This window comes from Lipotes vexillifer, unplaced genomic scaffold (genome assembly GCF_000442215.2).
Source record: "Lipotes vexillifer unplaced genomic scaffold, Lipotes_vexillifer_v1.1 scaffold666, whole genome shotgun sequence".
NCBI lineage: Eukaryota > Metazoa > Chordata > Mammalia > Artiodactyla > Lipotidae > Lipotes > Lipotes vexillifer.
The window spans coordinates 3,544,561-3,551,953 of NW_006787408.1; positions in this window are offsets into that span (position 1 = coordinate 3,544,561).

A 7,393-nucleotide genomic window follows, 5' to 3' on the forward strand; every position below is an offset into this window, starting at 1 on the left:
GTGTTTGCAGGACAAGAAGATTCTTTTCTTTGGCTTCTTCCTCGGTTACGTTGTTCCTCCCCCACACCCATCCCCTTCTCCTGGCATGTCCGCCCTCAACCCTCCTCTCCTGACTTTTCCTTTCTTTTTCTCTTTTCCCGTGTCCTTCCACCCTGCCCACCTCCCTGCCCACCTCTCCTCCACTCCCTCTCTATTCCTTTAACTTAAGCTCGAGACAGCTATTTAAAACTGTTGAGGGATAATTATTTTAAATGGAAAACCATGACTCTTATGCAAATATAAAAGGAACACGTGACTTCTACTTCATTTAACTAATTAATTAATGAGGGGACCAGTTAGATGTTACAGTCAGTTCACAGAATCCAAAACACAGGCCCATTTACATAGGCAACCAAGGATGGGGGAGGGAATTTGCTAATTGATGCGGAGCTGGCATCTTCCTTTGCATTCCTCTGAACAGGATCTTGTGCCTCTGCTGCAGCCCTCCATAAGTTAACATCTATCTCTACAGGGATGCAGCATCATCAATGACAATAAAAGGCACCGATCCCCATAGAATCAGACAACTCAGGAAGGGTCCTCTAGTCTAGACAACAGTCTAGACAGCCCCTGACATTCCATTGAAAGGATGCCCAAGGACCTTTGCCCATTTCAAAGTCTTTCACAACTTTTCTTGACAAGACCTCAGAAGAGTACAGGAAAGAGAGGTGGGAGCTGGTTAATTTTCACAAGACTCCAAACTGGTCTCTGTTTAAGGGTGGAAATTGATTCTGGCCCCGAGGCTCAGTCCCAGGGCAGAGGGGGGATGAGAAGAATGGTTGCCTGGCCCTGAGAAAAGCTGTGGGTGATGGGGCAGGTGACTGTCGGCCAACACTCCGTAAACCTTCCTTCCCTTCCTCCTGCCATCAACCTCGAACCTTGGAGACACAGGGAAGGTCAGGACAAGGGTGGGGCAAATCCACCCCACATGAGGCCAGACCAGTGGAAGGAGTTCTGGGCGTGAAGGTGGCCGTGGGCCTCCTCCGAGTCAGTCCCACTAATGTCCCTGCCATTTGGCTCTTCCCCTAGATGACAGCTTTCAGGACCACCTCACCAGGCTCTCGAGTGCATCTCCTGGGGTCTGTAGCAGTCGCTACACTGCTCATACCTTTGCGCTGATCCTGTTGCCCACGCCCAGGCCACACCCAAGTTCCCCCTGTCTCTTCCCAGATATGGCCTTCCTGGACCTCTCTGTCATTAAGCAGAGAACAACCAGGGACATGTCCAAGATGCACCTTCTAATGAGATATATGAGCTTGGGAGCGTGAAGCCGCCAGCGAAAGTTCCCTGGAGGCCACTGGGTGAGATGCTTGGCAGATGCTGGGGTAACGGTTGAGGAGGGGATGAGGGAGGGTGGCATTTGCAAAGAAGATGTGATCCCTGCTCTCAGAGAATTTCTAATCTAGCTTGGGAGGCCAAGTACCAAAGAAGCCCCAACAGCTGGTAGCCAGGGCAGTGTGTGTGGAGAGAGGGATGTTGGGGGCAGGGAGGGAGGCTAGGGTAGCTCTGACCACAGAACCATCCCTAGAGCAGGACAAGGAGACCGTCCATCACCAGCAAAGTTCCTACAGAATCCCTCATCCCCATGAAAGAAAGGCAGCTACCTTGCTTACCTGTACCTGGAACGGGTGTCTTCACAGCCATATACTTAGGGCCTCATCCCCATCCCCCATTTCTTCTTTCCCACCCTTCCAGAAGAGAGAACTGTTTGGCCTCAAGGTAGAAACACCAGGTGGGTAATCAAATGATTAAAAGCGTTTCTAGGATGCCGAGGTAGGGCAGGTGATGAAACCTGTTCCACCAAACTCAGGGCCTTGAGGCAGGGCTTTGAGCCAGGTGGAAGACACCCAGGTTTAGTTCTTCTGGCTACTCAGGTAGCAGTGTGATTCAGAGCCAATAATTTCTCAGCTCATCTATCACCAAGGGGGTTGGACCCCCTAATTGACTGATTGATAATTAAATATTTTTATTGTGGCAAAATATTCATACTATAAAAATTTCCAGGCTTCCCTGGTGGCGCAGTGGTTGAGAGTCCGCCTGCCGATGCAGGGGACACGGGTTCGTGTCCCGGTCTGGGAAGATCCCACATGCCGCGAAGCGGCCGGGCCCACGGGCTATGGCCGCTGAGCCTGCGCGTCCGGAACCTGTGCTCCGCAACGGGAGAGGCCACAACAGTGTAGTTTTTTAAGGAACCTCCATACTGTTCTCCATAGTGGCTGAACCAATTCACATTCCCACCAGCAGTGCAAGAGTGTTCCCTTTTCTCCACACCCTCTCCAGCATTTATTGTTTCTAGATTTTTTGATGATGGCCATTCTGACTGGTGTGAGATGATATCTCATTGTAGTTTTGATTTGCATTTCTCTAATGATTAATGATGTTGAGCATTCTTTCATGTGTTTGTTGGCAGTCTGTATATCTTCTTTGGAGAAATGTCTATTTAGGTCTTCTGCCCATTTTTGGATTGGGTTGTTTATTTTTTTGTTATTGAGCTGCATGAGCTGCCTGTAAATTTTAGAGATTAATCCTTTGTCAGTTGATTCATTTGCAAATATTTTCTCCCATTCTGAGGGCTGTCTTTTGGTCTTGTTTATGGTTTCCTTTGCTGTGCAAAAGCTTTGAAGTTTCATTAGGTCCCATTTGTTTATTTTTGTTTTTATCTCCATTACTCTAGGAGATGGGTCAAGAAGGATCTTGCTGTGATTTATGTCATAGAGTGTTCTGCCTATGTTTTCCTCTAAGAGTTTGATAGTTTCTGGCCTTACATTTAGGTCTTTAATCCATTTTGAGCTTATTTTTGTGTATGGTGTTAGGGAGTGATCTAATCTCATACTTTTACATGTACCTGTCCAGTTTTCCCAGCACCACTTATTGAAGGGGCTGTCCTTTCTCCACTGTATATTCCTGCCACCTTTATCAAAGATAAGGTGACCATATGTGCATGGGTTTATCTCTGGGCTTTCTATCCTATTCCATTGATCTATCTTTCTGTTTTTGTGCCAGTACCATACTGTCTTGATTACTGTAGCTTTGTAGTATAGTCTGAAGTCAGGCAGCCTGATTCCTCCAGCTCCATTTTTTGTTCTCAAGATTGCTTTGGCTATTCGGGGTCTTTTGTGTTTCCATACAAATTGTGAAATTTTTTGTTCTAGTTCTGTGAAAAATGCCAGTGGTAGTTTGATAGGGATTGCATTGAATCTATAGATTGCTTTGGGGAGTAGAGTCATTTTCACAATGTTGATTCTTCCAATCCAAGAACATGGTATATCTCTCCATCTGTTTGTATCATCTTTAATTTCTTTCATCAGTGTCTTATAATTTTCTGCATACAGGTCTTTTGTCTCCTTAGGTAGGTTTATTCCTAGATATTTTATTCTTTTTGTTGCAATGGTAAATGGGAGTGTTTTCTTGATTTCACTTTCAGATTTTTCATCGTTAGTATATAGGAATGCCAGAGATTTCTGTGCATTAATTTTGTATCCTGCTACTTTACCAAATTCATTGATTAGCTCTAGTAGTTTTCTGGTAGCATCTTTAGGATTCTCTATGTATAGTATCATGTCATCTGCAAACAGTGACAGCTTTACTTCTTCTTTTCCGATTTGGATTCCTTTTATTTCCTTTTCTTCTCTGATTGCTGTGGCTAAAACTTCCAAAACTATGTTGAATAAGAGTGGTGAGAGTGGGCAACCTTGTCTTGTTCCTGACCTTAGTGGAAATGCTTTCAGTTTTTCGCCATTGAGGATGATGTTGGCTGTGGGCTTGTCATATACGGCCTTTATTATATTGAGGAAAGTTCCCTCTACACCTACTTTCTGCAGGGTTTTTATCATAAATGGGTGTTGAATTTTGTCAAAAGCTTTCTCTGCATCTATTGAGATGATCATATGGTTTTTCTCCTTCAATTTGTTAATATGGTTAATCACATTGATAGATTTGCGTATATTGAAGAATCCTTGCATTCCTGGAATAAACCCCACTTGATCATGGTGTATGATCCTTTTAATGTGCTGTTGGATTCTGTTTGCTAGTATTTTGTTGAGGATTTTTGCATCTATGTTCATCAGTGATATTGGCCTGTAGTTTTCTTTCTTTGTGACATCCTTGTCTGGTTTTGGTATCAAGGTGATGGTGGCCTCGTAGAATGAGTTTGGGAGTGTTCCTCCCTCTGCTATATTTTGGAAGAGTTTGAGAAGAATAGGTGTTAGCTCTTCTCTAAATGTTTGATAGAATTCGCCTGTGAAGCCATCTGGTCCTGGGCTTTTGTTTGTTGGAAGATTTTTAATCACAGTTTCAATTTTGCAAAAACAAACAAAAAACAAACAACAAAACAAAAATTTCCATTTTAACCATTTTTAAGTGTACAGTTCAGTAGCATTAAGTACGTCTCCATTGCTGTGGAACCATCACCACAATCCATCTCCAGAATTTTTTCATCATCCCAAACTGGCAAAAACAAACAAAAAACAAACAACAAAACAAAAATTTCCATTTTAACCATTTTTAAGTGTACAGTTCAGTAGCATTAAGTACGTCTCCATTGCTGTGGAACCATCACCACAATCCATCTCCAGAATTTTTTCATCATCCCAAACTGAAATTCCATAACCATTTAACCAGTAACTCCCTGTTACTCCCTTCCCCCGACTCCCTAATAACCACTTCTCTACTCTGTCACTACAAATTTGACTACTCAGGGCACTTCATCTAAGTGAAATCATACAATATTTGTCCTTTTGTGTTTGGCTTATTTCACACAACATAATGTTTTCAAGGTTCATCCATGTTGCAGCATGTGTCAGCATTTCATTCCTTTATAAGGCTGAATACAATTCCATTGTATGTATATACCACATCTTCTTTATCCATTCGTCCATAAGTGGACACTTGGGTTGCTTCCAAATTCTGGCTATTGTGAATAATGCTACTATGAACATGGGTATACAAATATCTCTTCCAGTTCCTGCTCTCGATTTATATATATATATATATATATATATATATATATATATATACACACACACACACACATACCCCAAAGTGGAATTGCTGGTTAATAATTCTATGTTTGATTTTTTTGAGGACCCACCGTAGTGTTTTCCATAGTGGCTGCTCAATTGCTACATTCCCAAAGGTTTCAATTTTTCCACGTCTGCACCAAAACTTGTTTTCTGCTTTTTTTCTGACAATAGCCATCCTAAAGGTTGTGCAGTAGTATCTCACTGTAGTTTTGATTTGCATTTCCCTAATGATTAGTGATGTTAAATATCTTTTCATGTGCTTATTGGCCATTTGTATATCTTCTTTGGAGAAATATCTATTCTGGTCCTTTGCCCATTTTTGCATTGGGTTGTTTTGGTTTTGATTATTACGGTTTAGGAGTTCTTTCTATATTCTGGATATTAATGCCTTATTAAATATATGATGTGCAAATATTTTCTCCCATTCTGTGGGTTGCTTTTTAGTACTCTGTTGATGGTTTCCTTTGGTCCACAAAAGTTTTTAATTTTGATGAAGTCCAAATTGTCTATTTTTTATTTTGTTGCCTATGTCTTTGCTGTCCTATTCAAGAAATCATTGCCAAATCCACTGTCTTAAAGCTTTTCACTTATGTTTTCTTCTAAGAGTTTTATAGTTCTAGCTCTTATGTTTACATTTAACCCATTTTGAGTTAATTTCATTTATGGTCTTAGATAAAGGCCCAACTTCATTCTTTTGCATGTGGAATCCAGTTTCCCCAGCACCATTTGCTCAATCCCTGATGTCTAAGATCCTGTATCAGTTAGGAGTTTTGTTTAGCTTCAAGAAATAGAAACTGCAGTCGCTTAAACACAGACATTTTTATTATTTCACATAGAAGTCCATGGGTAGGCTGTGCTCTGCTACTAACAAGGTTCCATGGGGATTTAGGTTTCTTCTATCTTTCTGTTCCACCATGCATGACTCCCATTCTAGGTCCACTATGGCTGCTGGAACTCCAGCCAATATCTGTGAATTCCAGGCAGCAGGAAGGAGGAAGAGGGAGGGATAAAAGAGTACCACTTCCTTTAAGGAGCCTAAGTCCTGAACAATTCCTTAAAATCTCATTGGCCAGGGCTTCCCTGGTGGCACAGTGGTTGAGAGTCCGCCTGCCGATGCAGGGGACACGGGTTCGTGCCCCAGTCCGGGAAGATCCCACATGCCGCGGAGCGGCTGGGCCCGTGAGCCATGGCCGCTGAGCCTGCGTGTCCGGAGCCTGTGCTCCGCAACGGGAGAGGCCACAACAGTGAGAGGCCTGTGTACCGCAAAAAAAAAAAAAAAAAAAAAAAATCTCATTGGCCAGGTCTTTCTTTTCCCCCCAAAAGAGCAAAGTTTATTTCTCTGGTCACATTCCTTATAATGATGTACATTGCTACAAACTTCATTTCTTTGTTCTTTCTGTCTGTGTTCATTATAACAATGTGCCTATATTGCTTATTATGGGTCAGGCATTCATCTTGACATTTATAAATATTCTGCTTAATCGTCATAATAATTCTATAAGGGTAGGTACTATTATTTTTCTCACTGTGTCATTGGCCAGATCTTAATCACACAGCTGCAAAGGAGTCTGGGAAATACAGACTTTTCTCTGGGTACAGTGCCATCTCAAATAAAATCAGGACACTCTTACCAAGGAAAAAAGGGAGAAGGAATGCTGGCTTAAATATTTAGAAGCCCCTGCTTTGGGCACCTCATCCATCTGTAATTCTGTGGCAATTTGTCTCTTGGAGAAGAAAATGAGAAAATGGTTGCAAAGTGTTCAACAAAATGCTTTGCTCAGGCTATGTACTCAAAAAATGCTAGCTGAGGCTTCCCTGATGGTGCAGTGGTTAAGAATCCACCTGCCAAAGCAGGGGACACGGGTTCATGCCCCAGTCCGGGAAGATCCCACATCTCAGAGCCATGGCCGCTGAGCCTGTGCTCTGCAACGGGAGAGACCACAACAGTGAGAGGCCCACGTACCACAAAAAAAACAAAAAAACAAAACAGAAGCAAGAGGCAGAATTATCTTGAAACTAAAGAAGCTTCAGCCTCCTCCACTTGCAAGGGCCCCTTTCAAGATCTTGGAGAGGCCCAGGCCATATGTTCACATTTTTTCCCTTACAGAGCGTATCCCCAAATTGTATAAGGTTTAAGCCCCACAAAACCTGGCCCCAGCCCTGTCAGTTGCCCTGCGATTTGGAGCCATTATAATGGCAGGTGGAGCACGCTGACAAGCACCCATCCTAATCAGATGGGCAAGGCTCAGCAGCAGACAGCAGGCGGCCACACCCGTGGTGGCTTGACATGACTTATTCACCTGTGTCTGACAAAAAAAAAAAAAAAAAAAAAA